The sequence below is a fragment of the Papio anubis genome, chromosome 5, assembly GCF_008728515.1.
Source record: "Papio anubis isolate 15944 chromosome 5, Panubis1.0, whole genome shotgun sequence".
Taxonomy (NCBI): domain Eukaryota; kingdom Metazoa; phylum Chordata; class Mammalia; order Primates; family Cercopithecidae; genus Papio; species Papio anubis.
The window spans coordinates 7009839-7025356 of NC_044980.1; the positions used below are offsets into that span (position 1 = coordinate 7009839).

At 42.7% G+C, this 15518-nt stretch overlaps 1 long non-coding RNA gene and 1 other non-coding gene across 6 annotated transcripts in view; both read left to right on the forward strand.

The window, feature by feature from the left end:
- Window positions 1-10608: 10608 nt before the first annotated feature.
- LOC116275186 lies at window positions 10609-10771 on the forward strand. The gene has a single exon (XR_004184139.1). It is a non-coding gene; the product is annotated as a U1 spliceosomal RNA (small nuclear RNA).
- Window positions 10772-13512: 2741 nt separating this feature from the next.
- The window catches only part of LOC108586233, a 140621-nt gene continuing 138615 nt past the window's right edge, over window positions 13513-15518 (forward strand). For 2 of the 5 annotated variants that reach the window (XR_004183640.1, XR_004183642.1), the window contains exon 1: window positions 14145-14844. This is a non-coding gene — a long non-coding RNA (uncharacterized LOC108586233). Of the gene's footprint in view, window positions 14845-15518 lie in introns of all 5 variants that reach the window. The other 3 variants (XR_002522427.2, XR_004183641.1, XR_004183643.1) reach the window with 3 other exon arrangements.

The following is a 15518-nucleotide window of genomic DNA, read 5'->3' on the forward strand; positions in this document are numbered from 1 at the left end:
CCATTGTTGGCGCATGGAGCTACATTCCTTTGCCGGGGAGATGCTCTTGCCTTTTGGAATGCAGCTTCTTTCGGCCTTGCTTTTTCCCATCTTTATGGTTTTATCTGCCTCCGGCTCCCACCTGTGGCGTACTGATGGGCCTTTCTGCGTGTGTCCTTCCCTGTTTGATAGTTTTCCTCTAAATAGTCAGGACCTCAGCTTAGGTCTGAGATTGCTTGAGGTCCACCCAGACCCTGTTTGCCTGGGTATCAGCAGCAGCTGCAGAAGAGGGCCATTTTGGAACAGCTGGCACCGCCTGATCTTGCTTGGAAGCTTCCTCCTCAGGGGTGCACTCCACCCTGTGAGGTGTGGTGTCTGCCCCTAGTGGGGATGTCCCACAGTTGGGGTTAATAGGGGTCAGGGACCTAATTTGGAGCAGGGTAGCAAGTGTCCCTTTCCCATCCCCAACCTCCGTGCCGGGGAGACCACCTGCCTTCAAAGCTGCATAGAGCCATTTGTGCATCTGCAGAGGTTTCAGCTGCTTTTTGTTGTTTGTGGGCTGTGCCCCTGTCCAGTGCAGAGTGTGGAGCGCCCACAGAGACAGGGTGAAGCCCCTTTGGGAGTCGCTGAGCTCCACTCCAGTCTTGCTTCCCAGGAGGCTTCTGAGCCACCTCTCTGCTTCCCCAGTAAATGGTGGCGCCCTCCCCAGCCTCCCCGCTGCTGCCTTGCTGTTAGGGGATCGCAGACTGCTGTAAGCAGCAATGAGGGAGAGGCTCCATGGCGTGGGACCCTCCCAGCCAGGTGTGGGATATGTAATCTCCTGGTGTGCCCCTGCTTGCTGTTTACATTAGTGGGAGTTACCCTGATTTTCCAGGTGGCTAGGTGGCCCTAGTTCCCCTCTGGCTAGGAAAAGGATTCCTTTCCCTTGCGATTCCTAGGTGAGGCGATGCCCTCGCCCTTAGTTTTAGCTCCTGCTTGTCGGGCTGCAGCAGCTGACCAGCACTACTGTCCAAAATTTCTAGTGAGATGAACCCAGGCCCCAGTTGAAAATGTAGGAAATCACTGGGTCTTCGTTAGCTGTACTGGGAGTTGGAGACTGGAGCTGTTCCTATTCGGCCATCTTGCTCTGCACCCCCAAGCAAGGTTTTACCCCTTATAGCTCTCATAAGCACTGGTAGACAAGGGTCATTTGAAAAGTCAGCCCTTCACAAGGTGGATAACTGTATTAGTCCATTTTCACACTGCTGATAAAGAATACCCTAGACTGGACAGATTACAAAAGAAAGAGGTTTAATTGGACTTACAGTTCCACATGGCTGGGGAAGCCTCATGGTGGAAGGTACGGAGGAGCAAATCACATCTTACACGGGTGGCAGCAGGCAAAGGGAGAATGAGGAAGATGCAAAAGTGGAAACCCCTGATAAAAACCTTCAGATCTTGTAAGACTTATTCACTACCACAAGAACAGTATCAGGGAAACTAACCCTATGATTCAATTATCTCCCACCAGGTCCCTCCCACAACATGTGAGGATTATAGGAGTACAACTCAAGATGAATTTGAATGGGGACACAGTCAAACAATATCAATAACTATGCTCAGAATCGAAGCAGTCAGGGTTCTAGATTTGTGCTAAGCAACCAGTGTCTACATTTTTTTTCTCTCTCAGAGGTATTTTTAAATTTCTGCTTCATGTTAGGATGGCATTTCCTTACCTCCATCCATTTTCACTTAAGTGGAGAGACACCAGGAAACACAGATGAATGCAAGCTGGTCAGGCATTAAGAATAGAATGAACCCCTAGTTGTTAAATACATAGCTTATTGCCTAAACCAGGACACTTTTGGCACGAATGATAATTATGCCAGGACTATTCATATAAACTGAGAAAATCTTGGGGAAATATGACATGTGATCATCCTATTGTTGATGTTCATTTTTATTTCTTCTCTCCCACCCTCCACTGAAGCAGGCAGGGGCTCTCAAATCCAGCATATTTATCTCCTTCCTGGAAGAGTTCTGGTTGGTGGACCCTAACTGCATGTAAGTGCTAAGATTTTCATTTCTTTCATGTCTTACCTTTGTCATGTTACGGCCTTCTGGGGCCCTGGAATCTGTACTGACCTCTTGTCCACCTTCCTGTGATTTTTTTCTCACAAAGCTAACCAGAATTTCTCCCAGCAACGCAGCTCTCATTTATTTCTTGGACTAATGAGGATGAAAGCTTGAGTCTAATGCAATCCTACTTAAAAAAAAGTCTCCCCTAGCATTTACTGAGGACAATTGATACACATTAATGTCTTTACCATAACATTAAAAAATGATCTAAAGCATAGGTAACAGAATTCAAATTGAATCTATTATCCCTGGTGATTCCCAGGGGTAGATGCCATGGGAGCAACCTGGAGACCATTGGACTTCCCAGTTGTGGATCTGCATTTACATTGCAGCTTCATATTCCCCAACACTGTTAAACATAACACTCAGATATCTTTGATGGAGCCCAGAATATTTTACAATTAAGTAAAGAAAAATTATTTTTTAATTTTGTTATGTAAACACATAGAAAAATGGAATCCAATGTTTAAATAGTTTGCATAAGTTAAAAATTCCATTTGGGCATCCCTAATCTTTCATTTGGTAGTGACTACTGATATGGCTTGCATATTCATCCCCTCCCAATCTTATATTGAAATATAATCCCCAGTTTTGGAGGCTGGGCCTGGTGGGAGGTGATTGGATCATGGGAATGGATTTCTCATGAGTGGCTTAGCACCATCCTCTTGGTGCTGAGTGAGTTCATGCAAGATCTGGTTGTCTAAAAGTGTGCAGAACCTCCCCAACCTCTCTTGCTCCAGCTCTCACCATGTGAGATACCTGCTCCCCTTTGCCTTCCACCATGATTGTAAGCTTCCTGAAGCCCTCACCAGAAGCAGAGGTCCACACCCCTTCTTGTACTGTCTGCTGAACTGTGGGCCAGTCAAACCTCTTCCCTTTCTAAGCCACCTCGTCTCAGGTATTTCTTTATGGCAATGTAATAATGGCTTAATACAACTACAGACCCACTGCAGTAACATAGAATACAGCACTTTCACCTTTGAAAAGGTAGAATCCTATGGTAGTAACAAACTTCAGAAGTGGATTTAATTAAAATTTTGATACTCTCCAATTTTTATTGCACTACTGTTAATGATTTTTCAATTATCTTTCATTCAATTTTTTTATTATACTTTAACTTCTAGTGTACATGTGCACAACATGCAGGTTTGTTACATATGTATACATGTGCCATGTTGGTGTGCTGCACCCATTAACTCGTCATTTACATTAGGTATATCTCCTAATGCTAGCCCTCCCCCTTCCCCCACCCCATGACAGGCCCCGGTGTATGATGTTCCCCATCCTGTGTCCAAGTGATCTCATTGTTCAGTTCCCACCTATGAGTGAGAGCATGCAGTGTTTGGTTTTCTGTCCTTGCGATAGTTTGCTGAGAATGATGGTTTCTAGCTTCATCCATGTCCCTACAAAGGACATGAACTCATCCTTTTTTATGGCTGCATAGTATTCCACGGTCTATATGTGCCACATTTTCTTAATCCAGTCTATCATTGATGGACATTTAGGTTGGTTCCAAGTCTTTGCTATCGTGAATGGTGCCACAATAAGCATACATGTGCATGTGTCTTTATAGCAGAATGATTTATAATCCTTTGGGTATATACCCAGCAATGGGATGGCTGGGTCAAATGGTATTACTAGTTCTAGATCCTTGAGGAATTGCCACCCTGTCTTCCACAGTGGTTGAACTAGTTTACGGTCTCCCCAACAGTGTAAAAGTGTTCCTATTTCTCCACATCCTCTCCAGCACCTGTTGTTTCCTGACTTTTTAATGATCGCCATTCTAACTGGTGTGAGATGGTATCTCATTGTGGTTTTGATTTACATTTCTCTAATAACCAGTGATGCTGAGCATTTTTTAATGTGTCTGTTGGCTGCATAAATGTCTTCTTTTGAGAAGTGTCTGCTCATATGCTTTGCCCACTTTTTGATGGCGTTGTTTGATTTTTTTCTTGTAAATTTGTTTAAGTTCTTTGTAGATTCTCAATATTAGCCCTTTGTCAGATGGGTAGATTGTGAACATTTTCTCCCATTCTGTAGGTTGCTTGTTCACTCTGATGGTAGTTTCTTTTGCTGTGCAGAAGCTCTTTAGCTTAATTAGATCCCATTTGTCAATTTTGACTTTTGTTGCCATTGCTTTTGGTGTTTTAGTCATGAAGTCCTCGCCCATGCCTATGTCCTGAATGGTATTGCCTAGGTTTTCTTCTAAGGTTAATTATGGTTTGAGGTCTGACATTTAAGTCTTTAATCCATCTTGAATTAATTTTTGTATAAGGTGTAAGGAAGGAATCTAATTCAGCTTTCTACATATGGCTAGCCAGTTTTCCCAGCACCATTTATTAAATGCTTTCCACATTATTAAATCCTTTCCCCATTGCTTGTTTTTGTCAGATTTGTCAAAGATCAGATGGTTGTATATGTGTGGTTTTATTTCTGAGGGCTCTGTTCTGTTCCATTGGTCTATATCTCTGTTTTGGTACCAGTACCATGCTGTTTTGGTTACCGTACCCTTGCGTATAGTTTGAAATCAGGTAGCATGCTGCCTCCAGCTTTGTTCTTTTGGCTTAGGATTTTCTTGGCAATGTGGGCTCTTTTTTGGTTCCATATGAACTTTAAAGTAGTTTTTTTTTCCAATTCTGTGAAGAAAGTCATTGGTAGCTTGATGGAGATGTCATTGAATCTATAAATTACCTTGGGCAATATGACCATTTTCACGATATTGATTCTTCCTATCCATGAGTGTGAAATGCTCTTCCATTTGTTTGTATCCTCTTTTATTTCATTGAGCAGTGGTTTGTAGTTGTCCTTAAAGAGGTCCTTCACATCCCTTTTAAGTTGGATTCCTAGGTATTTTATTCTCTTTGAAGCAATTGTGAATATAAGTTCACTCATGATTTGGCTCTCTGTTTGTCTGTTATTGGTGTGTAGGAATGCTTGTGATTTTTGCAAATTGATTTTGTATCCTGAGACTTTGCTGAAGTTGCTTATTAGCTTAAGGAGATTTTGGGCTGAGACGATGGAGTTTTCTAAATATACAATCATGTCATCTGCAAACAGGGACACTTTGACTTCCTCTTTTCCTAATTGAATACCCTTTATTTCTTTCTCCTGCCTGATTTCCCCGACCAGAACTTCCAACACTATGTTGAATAGGAGTGGTGAGAGAGGGCATCCCTGTCTTGTGCCAGTTTTCAAACGGAATGCTTCCAGTTTTTGCCCATTCAGTATGATATTGGCTGTGTGTTTGTCATAAGTAGCTCTTATTATTTTGAGATACGGGTCAAATTATTTGACTTTTAAAGGATATGAATTTAAAATGTATGTATCCAGGAGGTACATTAAGAATTGTTCAAATTCTTCTTAATCAATTGTACTTTAGATCCAACTTTTAAGTTAGCATATTTGTTGCTTGATTTTACTGCAGAAATTTGAACTGGAGTCACAAACTTCTGCCTAGAAGTTTTGATTTTTTCAGTGCAGTGTTGGTAAAATTAATTAGAAAGCCAGGAGTTGGGATGGGAACATTCTTCCTTTAGGCACATACAAACTCCTCCCATGTATGGATGGCCTTCTACTCAAGGAGACTCACATAACAAGGTTACTTGCCTGGCCTGGTGGACTTTTAGCTTTACCTTCTACTATAGAAGTTAATTTAAACTCCTGGAGAGAAAGCCACACTGAGAGTGAGAATTTTCTGAAACAATGTGCTTAAAATCTCCAGTGGAATTGGAAACAAACCATGGAGAGAAACAGGTGTCAAGTTGCCTCTTCACTTCCAAATGCCACAGTTATCATCAGCCTTACCAGGGAGAATTTGGAACACAGGAACATGTGCCTATCCAGAACTTAGGCTTTGGGGATCAGATCATTGGACTCTGATGACCAACCCTAGCACTCATTTGGTGTGGGTTGGACATGTACATGAACTGATCAAGCCTTGATTTCTTCCTCTATAAAACAGGAATTCTCAAAGCTTCATATTGGGATTAAATGAGATTAAATAAAATAATGGACTGTACATGTCACTGTTGGTCATAGGGAAGTAAAAGATTGAATACACCAAGGGACAATGGTCTGATCATCTATAAAAATAGAACTGTGACCCAGGATCTGCAGCAACCAGCCCAGGAAACTAACCTGTTATCTAGCTAAGCCAGACTTGCAGGGTGTCAGACCAGGATCTCTGGGCAAACAATCCAGCAAAACAAACAATAATCCCTGCAACAACTGACCCCAAATGACCAGAACTTGACTAATAACTGACAGCTTTGGAAATTTGTGACCCCACTTTCAATTTAGGATCAATCAGAGACAGCCAAATATGCACCCCTAACTAACTGAGTGCCTGGATTCCAGGTAATCCCCCCTGCAGCTTCCCCAAGCCAACAGCCTCCAGTCAGGACTTTCTCCAGACCTTCCCTTTTCCCACTATGAAGCTCTCCCTCTCCTCTGCCTGCCTTTGAGTCTGCCAAGTACAAGTAACAGTGACTGACTCTCTTGCTCTAGCAAGTAAAGAATAACAGCCTGGACTTGTTCTCATTTGGTTGGCTTTTGTTTATTTCCACAGCATTATTCAATAAAGATTGTGAATCAGGTAAACAATACAATAATTTGATTAAATATAAAATCAATGAATCAAGTAATACATCTGCAGAGATTCAGGCTAAATTTATACAGCTTGATTTATGTTTCTATTTTTCTTAATTTTAATGGAATCATTGATAGCCTCAAATTCATCTTATTTTACAAATGATTTTCTTACTAAATCATCGATGGGAGTTATGCCTGGCTTACGTTCCAGTTTACTGGTTTGTAGTGTCAGTTAACTTTACAAACCAATGTACTGGTTGTTTGTCTTCTAAGATCCCGCAGGGCAAACTTTCTAACTTGTCCAAGAGAGAGCCACAGGAAGGGCTTTTCACAACAGGCCGGGTCCTCTCTCTTCCTTCCCCTGATCCTTCCAATGTGTCACAATACACTGGGCGAAATTGGTTTGGGCTCTCGAATAGACTCTTCACAAAGCCTGGTGGATTTCTTGGCTTAGTCCCCCGTGGTTGTGGAAGTGTATATAAATGGAATATTTGATGATTCATTCTAGTATTTTTAATGGGTATTGAATTTGTGCTATTCATGTCTAGATTTCTGAGGATTTTTCTTTTAGTGTTTCTTTCTCTCTCATATGAAGACATTTTTCTATGCCTTATCAATCTCTTGGATCTTATTTGCTTTTATGAAACTGCTGAACCTCCAATAATTACATCTTCATGGTCACAATTCTAGAAGAATTTGTGGTTTCCCCACCCATAAATGTTCACTTGGGGCTCACAGAGACTTCTCAGTGGCCGTATCTAGATAAAGCACGAATTCACAAATCCAGACAGTGCCCCATAGTCTGACAATTTTCCCTCTGAATATATGTTTCCCCTTTGTCCTCCCAACCTAAACACACCAAAATCTGTAAGAACAGATCTCTGACCTCTGACTAGCCATAATGCATAGAACCCCTTATGGGAAAAAAGAACAATTTGGTCATGATATAATAATTTGTTGCACAAAACTCTTCTACCCCAAGTTTAGAGGAAAGAAACAGAAAACAAAAACAAAACAAAAAATAACTGAATGTGGTTTCAATAGTGTCAATGGAATGGTGACAATTTATTACAGCAATTTAATTAAATTGCTGCTCTTAACAGTGGTAGTATGGCACAGAACTCATCACAAGTAGCCTGAAAATCTGCTGTTAATTTTAACCTTGACATGTGAAGTCCTAACAGAGGAGATTATGGTTAGAAGGAAAATAAGTGATATATTTCAGTCATCATGAAAGATAGTGATATACTTTCAATACTTGAAGAAAACCGAAGCTGTGTGTTTCTTTTCATCTGATCATAAACATAGATGTGGAAAGGAGGGGAGATGAGACTCATTTCATTGGATTTAAGGTTCTGTGACAGAATAATATTGGAAAAGTAGCCATGGGATAAAAGAACTCAGCATCAATTTATATACATATAAATACACTTAGCCTCAACTTATGCTACTAAATTACCTTCCCGAGACCTAAGACCTGCTATTATGTGTGTATGGAGTATGGAATATGAGCTATGCCTATAAGGCAAGTAATTTCCTTGGTAACATAAAATCGTGCCAGGTTAGGGAGTTCCAGCAGTTGTCAGTTTCTAAAGGGACATTTTAGAGAGAAAATATGTTGATTGCATCAAGAAACTGCATGAAAGAAAAGTGCTGAGAAAGCTGAGTTCATGCCCACAGTGGATAGCAAAGAGGGAGAGGATATCACAGTGAGGTGAACGCAGGATTCTCAGCTCTGCCCAAGGAAAAAGTGCTTGTTCTGGGATTTTCATCTTTACAGTTGTTCCTGGGATAGAATATAGGTGCAATCTCACCTGATCATATCAGGAATGCCATGTGGAAAAAAGATTATATGTATCCTCAGAGACTGAAAATGTTTATTTCCCTGAAACAAAACAGTGTAATATAACTTGGAACATTCTTGTAAAATCTAAATTTGTTTTGATTTGATAGGAAGATAAAGCTGATGGAATACCATGTAGGGATGGTGAGTAGATTTATTTTATCTCTAAAATGAGTAGTCATTTGGTTTTTCAAATCATGACTTCAAAAATCAGCATGCAGACCTTGGCTGGGAGAGTTCTCTGATGTCTGAAAGATGTGTGTGGGTGTGTTTGTGCACATTTTGTTTTTTATACTAGCTGCATTTGACCTATTTTTCCCTACACTGGGGATGGCTTGTTCGGCCCGTGAACACTTCGAGGAGGAGTTCTCTGCAAAGGCATTTTCTGAATCAGAATGGTTGGTTGCCCACGTAGCAATGATGAAGAAGGAGATGCATGTTGAATGTAAAGAAGGATCCTTTGACAGACAAACCAAACTGATACTAGCTTATGGGAAAAGAGAATGCACTGGGTCACAGAACAGAAAAGTCTAGCTTCAGATATGGCTGCATCCAGGGGCTCAAACACTGTGGGTATCTCTGTCTCTCCTGTACTTCTGATGGACATTATTCTCAGGACAACTCACTTCTTGTTGCAACCAAGTGGCCCTTGGTCAGTTGGAGACCTGCTTGTCCATGGTGTAAATATATAAAATAGGGTCAATAATCCCTGCGCCACAGGGGTTACAAGGGTCAAGTTAGACAATGTAGATAATGAACCCAACACAGCACCTACTGCAGGATCAATGCTCTAGTTCAGTATCCAGCACATGGTAGAGGTATTCTTTGTGTTTTTAATAATCATCATATGGTCTCTCTGGGATTATCAATGTCCTATAGAGAAATTAGACATTGTTCTGATTATAAGATTTCAGGAAGATGTGCTTCTTTGTGATAAACACTACATCAAGGAGAACAGTGATGCTCTATCTCCAGCTCAGTGCAAATGAAGGATTTTCTTTTTCTTTTTCTTTTTTCTTAAAGACAGAATCTCACTCTGTCGTCAGGCTGGAGTGCAGTGGCACGATCTCAGCTCACTGCAACCAAAGGAGGGACTTTCAATGTGGTTTCTGTGCATCATTCCCCCCCCAGCTGCAACTCTTGTGCCCTTTCTCTCCCTGTTCACGTCTGCCTTCCTGCCATTCACTCTCATACCATGATACCCAGCGAGCACAGCAATAGCCCAGGCAGAAGATGGGAGCTACTCCCAGGGCCTCATCTGAGGACCTTGTGGCTCTTCCACACATGAGTCAGCCAGGGTTTGAGGATTCCCCTGAAGATCATGGCTCCCTCCTCTTGGCCCCGTAACTATTATGAATTGCAGTATTACAGGTATCTTTAACCCATACCCAGTGTGTTAGTCCATTTTCATACTGCTATGAAGAAATACCCAAGACTGGATAATTTATAAAGAAAAAGAGATTTAATGAACTCACAGTTCCACATGTCTGGGGAGGCCTCACAATCATGGTGGAAGGTGAAGGAGGAGCAAAGGCAGGTTTTACATGGTGGCAGGTAAGAGAGTGTGTGCAGGGGAACTGCCCTTTATAAAACCATCAGATCTTGTGAAGCTTATTCACTATCACAAGAACAGCATGGGAAAGCCCATCCCCATGATTCAATTACCTCCCACCGGGTCCTCCCTACCACACATGAGGATTATGGGAGCCACAATTCAAGATGAAATTTGGGTGAGGACATGCCAAACCGTATCACCTATTGCCAATTATTAAGTAACAAATGAATATATAACAACCATAGAAAAATGTAGACGTTTTCCATGTAGAAAACATATTCTAACCACAGAAAAACTGTGGAAGACACTGTGATTGGTCAATTCAGTATTTATCACTACTTTTAGTTCATTTCTAAGGACACTCCTATGTTGGTTGGTTAGCTACATGTCCAACTAAAAGTCTCAATATTGTAGGATTCCTTTCATCTAGTGGTGACCTTTTGACATAGTTCTGGTCAACAAGAATCTTAATTTTCTTGGGTGAGACTCCTAGGAAAACTGCTGTTTTCAGATCAAAAGAAACAGATTCACTTAGCAGGGGAGACCTCATGATCACAAAGTTGATTTTCCCAGGGTAAAGCTTATCTATTGCACTCCACATGTACTGACCCCTGTCATTTTCCCACATGTGATAAACTCAACTGCATGATTGTGGCAGTAGCGAACTGCATTTACACTTTCCCCTAGTTAAAGAAATAAGAAAAAAAATACAGATTGAGCTGAACCACTATTTTGGCCCCTTTTCCTTCTCATATGTCTGGAATACAAATGTGATGCCTAGAGGTAAAACTGCCATCCTGTGAGCATGAGGATGGCACCACACCCGATGGTCATAGAGCAAGAAAGCAAGAGGGGCTGGGTTCACTGGGGACAGTTTGGAATTCCATTTTCTATCCATAGCTGTATACCTCTCGTGTTCACTTATCTGAAGGAAAAGGGGTTTGGATAACTCACTTTTGCAAGTTTATGTTACTTGCAGCTTAAGAAAACCCTAATGGGTACCAAGTCTAAAATACTGCAAGGGAAAATAAAATGCAAAGAATCTTAGCAAACATCATAAAAGACACCAACAAAAATTCGGCCATGGGCACTTTTGAAGGGCATAACAGTAAAGTAACTGATATACACATATGCACACACATACACACACACAGGCACATACACATGTATATGCAAACACACACACATATATGCACGCACATTCTTCTTTTCCACTGATATTCTACCATCACTGGACATTAGGAGTGCACATAGAAAAATGTCAGGATAAATTAGTAAATTTTTCTCCTTTATTCATTTATTTAATTGAAAAGGAGAGATGGCATTCACGTTTCCCCAGAAAATTTGTATAAATGCCCTTATTAGAAAGAACTAGCATCCTTGGAGTTTTCTTTACTGTCCTATGACTGGAGCAAACGACTTTCTATTTTGCCTGTTATTGCAAATTGCAAGGATCAGTGAATATTGATAATTGAAGCATGAAATGGAGGCCAATTTTACCTGAATTATAAATTTGTGCAATTGCTCTTGGAGACAATAACTTGCCCAACTGCCAACCTAACTCTGCAATCTGAACTAGGCTATCAGATTTCATGAGAAATAAAGGAGTTGGTCTGTATTAATATAATATTTTATACACATTTAATTTAGTTATTTTAAATCATCAAGATATATTTATAAAGACTATTACAATCTCGAGAATCATACAATAATTTCACTATCAGATGAGACTAATTTTTCTCTTATTGGATACAATGTAGGTCAGATGTGAGTGATATTTTACCTTTTCCTTTTGTTCACACTCACCTCCTATTTCTAAGAATGGTGTGTGGAAGTCATGGAGGTAGAATACACAGTATCTCTGAGGAATTTTGTGCCTCTCCCTGCTTCTTGGCATGGGAGGCCCAGTTACTGTTCATGGGGGAAAAAAAAGACATGCAAAATTAAAAGCTGAAGAGGTGAAAGTAGGCAACTTGAAAAAAAAACACAGAAAAGTCCCCCCCATGAAAAGCCATTCAAATAATGGCTTTTGATTTGACATTGAATAACAGAGTTATTTAAAATAGTAGTTCAAGATATGAAACAAACCCACAGGCATTGAAGACTTTTGGCAGTGCTATGAGATATGTGAGCTGATATGTGAACAATTGCATCTGTATGTTGCCAACCTAAGGAGGACCACCAAGGCCATCTCTCCTCACTCCTGTAATCCCGGCTACTCCGGAGGCTGAGGCAGGAGAATCGCTTGAACCCTGGAGGTGGAGGTTGCAGTGAGCTGAAATCGTGCCATTGCACTCCAGCCTGGACAACAGAGTGAAACACCATCTAAAAAAAAAAAAGAAGAAAGAATTATTTTACAAATATAGTAATTACTTTGGAATTGTTTCTTGTAAAAGTTTTCTAAAAATGAATCATAGTTTTCTAAAAATTATTTCCATTGTTTAAAAAGACTTTTGCCAAACTATCTGAAAAATAAAAATGGAAAACAATGCACAATAATAGTGCTATTGTGTCTCAGGTTGATTTTCCTGGGTGCAGACCCTGCGATGATGTTTGAGGGGCAAGAGATGACGTTTGAGGGGCAAGATGTTCATTTGCTCTACCACCTGTGAAGCGAAAGGGAGGAGGCAGCGTTGGACAGAGGTAAGGCCCAGGTGTGATGTCACCAAGTCTCCCTGCATGATGGGCAACCGGGGTGGGGAATTGATGGCAGAGTCATCCTGCAGCAAGCTCAGGGCTTTGCTTCCCACCTGTTCAGCTTCTGGATATGGGCACCCAAAAAATGGGGTGGCCATGGGCAGGGTGGCTCACTGCAGCTGAGGCTGACCCTGGAAGGGCTGAGAGCTGGACCTGGTGTCTGCTGACCCCAATCCCTGCCTCTGACCAGTGAGTTCTTCCTGAAGAAGGATCTGGAAGTGCATTTTTGTGTCTAATGAAGTGAAACGTGCAATGTTAAAACTTTCAACAGTGGGAGTTCTCCTTGCTTTCTTTACATTATCCAACAATTTAAAAGCAAATGGGCCGTGCGGTGTCTCAGTCCTGTAATCCCAGCACTTTGGGTGGCCAAGGTGGTAGGATCACTTCAGACCAGCCTGGGCAATATAGTAAGACTTCTTCTCTACTACTACTACTACTACTACTAAAAATGAGCCAGGTGTGGTTGTATGTGCCTACAGTCCCAGCTACCTGGGAGGCTGAGGTGGACAGATCATTTGATCCAAGGAGATTTAGGCTGCAGTGAGCTGTGATGGTGCTCCTGCACTCCAGGTGAGACCCTGTCTCAAAAAAAAAAAAAAAAAAGGCAAATGGTCTTACTTGTAATTTATTAATAAGGGTCAGTTTTTATTATAAAATTATTATAAATATATCAATATATTTGCCTAATAGATTAATATATAATTAATATAGTAATATGTATACGATCCATATGTTCATTGTAAGTGTCATTAATTGATCCGTGAAATGGGGGCTGAAGACCCTGGAGACGGCCCTCCTTACAGTTAAACCCGGTGCTCTTTCTCTAGCAGGGACTGTGCCTCTGTGACCCTGAGGCTGGAATCCCTCTGCAGGAGTGGAAAGAAGTCAGAAGGAGCTCAGCTTGCTGAGCACCTGGACGGTGCCCCTGAACTTCTTACTTGAAGAAAGTCCCTAATATGTTCACTCCACCGTTAGGAGAATTTGGAGCATATGACGGTGGCTCCCCTGCTTCTGCACACCCCTAACCCGGAATTGGAGGGGATAATTTGCGTCACTACAAAAAGCTTTCATGGGCAGATAGTTCTCTCGAGCGCTCAAAATGTTTTCAATTCCATTTTCCAGCAGAGCAGCTGGAGTCTCTGGAATTTCTACGTCCCATGCCGCTGCCTTCCACCTAGCACAGGACAGGACCCCGGAGGGCGGGGCCCCTGCAGAGAGCCCTTCTCTAGGACCGGGCACCTGCCTAGGGAGCCTGAGATGAGGTCGGCCTTGGCTCATCACCTGGAGAGAGTGGATCTAGGAGGCCCGGGCATCGCTACGCTGGACCCAGCCTGGGTGGAGCCCCCAAGGCGGGAGGGTGGAGCCTCGCGGACCCTGGCTGGGGTCAGGGCAGAATCCAGGCCTGGGGAGCTCCGGGTGAGACGGGGAGTCCTCAGCCCAGTCAGCTGTGAGGCCACGGGACCCTGGGACAGGGCGGGCTCTGGCCACTAAATAGCAAAGCAGGCGGAGACATCCTATGCCGCTCCATGTGGGAGCCTCAGACTCTCAGGAGTCCTGACTGGCCCCGGGGTCGTTGGCCACGTTTGCATCCGGGTCAGGTAGGGTCAGGCTCCCCCGTTTCCCGTGGGCTCTGAGGAGAGAAGGGAACCGGAAGGTTCTGGTCCTGTCGGAGGTGTGTGGGGAATCGCTTTTCCAGCAGAAATACCAACTCCCGCATTTAAGTTTAGGCAGTTGACCAACTTTGAAAAGCTCTGAACTTTTGTTTGGCGTTGAAGCCACACGATCTGTCGCCCATGGAAACAGCAGAATTCCATAAGGACTGAGTGGGGAACCCACACTCTCTACGGGGCTCCAGCCACAGGCCGTCTCTTGCTTGACTTCTGACGCGAACAACGGAGTAGAACATGTTGCCATTTGTTTGTTGACATCGCGGATGAAGGAGCAGAATCCATTTTGCGGAGAAAGATGTGGAGACACTGATGGATACAGCCGCAGGGGATCACTGGGTGCCTTAAGGAGAGCGGTTGCTACTTCGTGCTGGGGGAGAAGAGACTTGAGTGAGGTGAGGACTGAGTTGCAGGTGGGGGTGAGGAAATGGAGAGAGCAAAGTAGCAGTTTTATGGAAGTTTCTGGTGGGGAGAAAGAGTTACATGAGTAATGAGAGGGATACAGAGGGCTTTTTTTTTTTTTTTTTTTTTTTAAGATGGAGTCTTGCTCTGTCGTCCAGGCTGGAGTGCAGTGGCGCGATCTCAGTTTACTGTAAACTCCACCTCCTGGGTTCAAGCGGTTCTCCTCTCTCAGCATTCCGAGTGTAACTGGGATTACAGGTGCCCACCACCATGCCTGGCTATTTTTTATTTTTTTTTTTTTTTTTGAGACGGAGTCTCGCTCTGTCGCCCAGGCTGGAGTGCAGTGGCGCGATCTCAGCTCACTGCAAGCTCCGCCTCCCGGGTTCCCGCCATTCTCCTGCCTCAGCCTCCCGAGTAGCTGGGACTACAGGCGCCCGCCCCCAAGCCTGGCTAATTTTTTGTATTTTTAGTAGAGACAGGGTTTCACTGTGTTAGCCAGGATGGTCTCGATCTCCTGACCTCAGATGATCCGCCCGCCTCGGCCTCCCAAAGTGCTGGGATTATAGGCGTGAGAGCCACCGCGCCAGGCCAGACAGATTTTAAAACAATTTTTAATGCTGATGCGTATACACAGAAGATAGATTGAATATACAGTAGAAAGGAGATA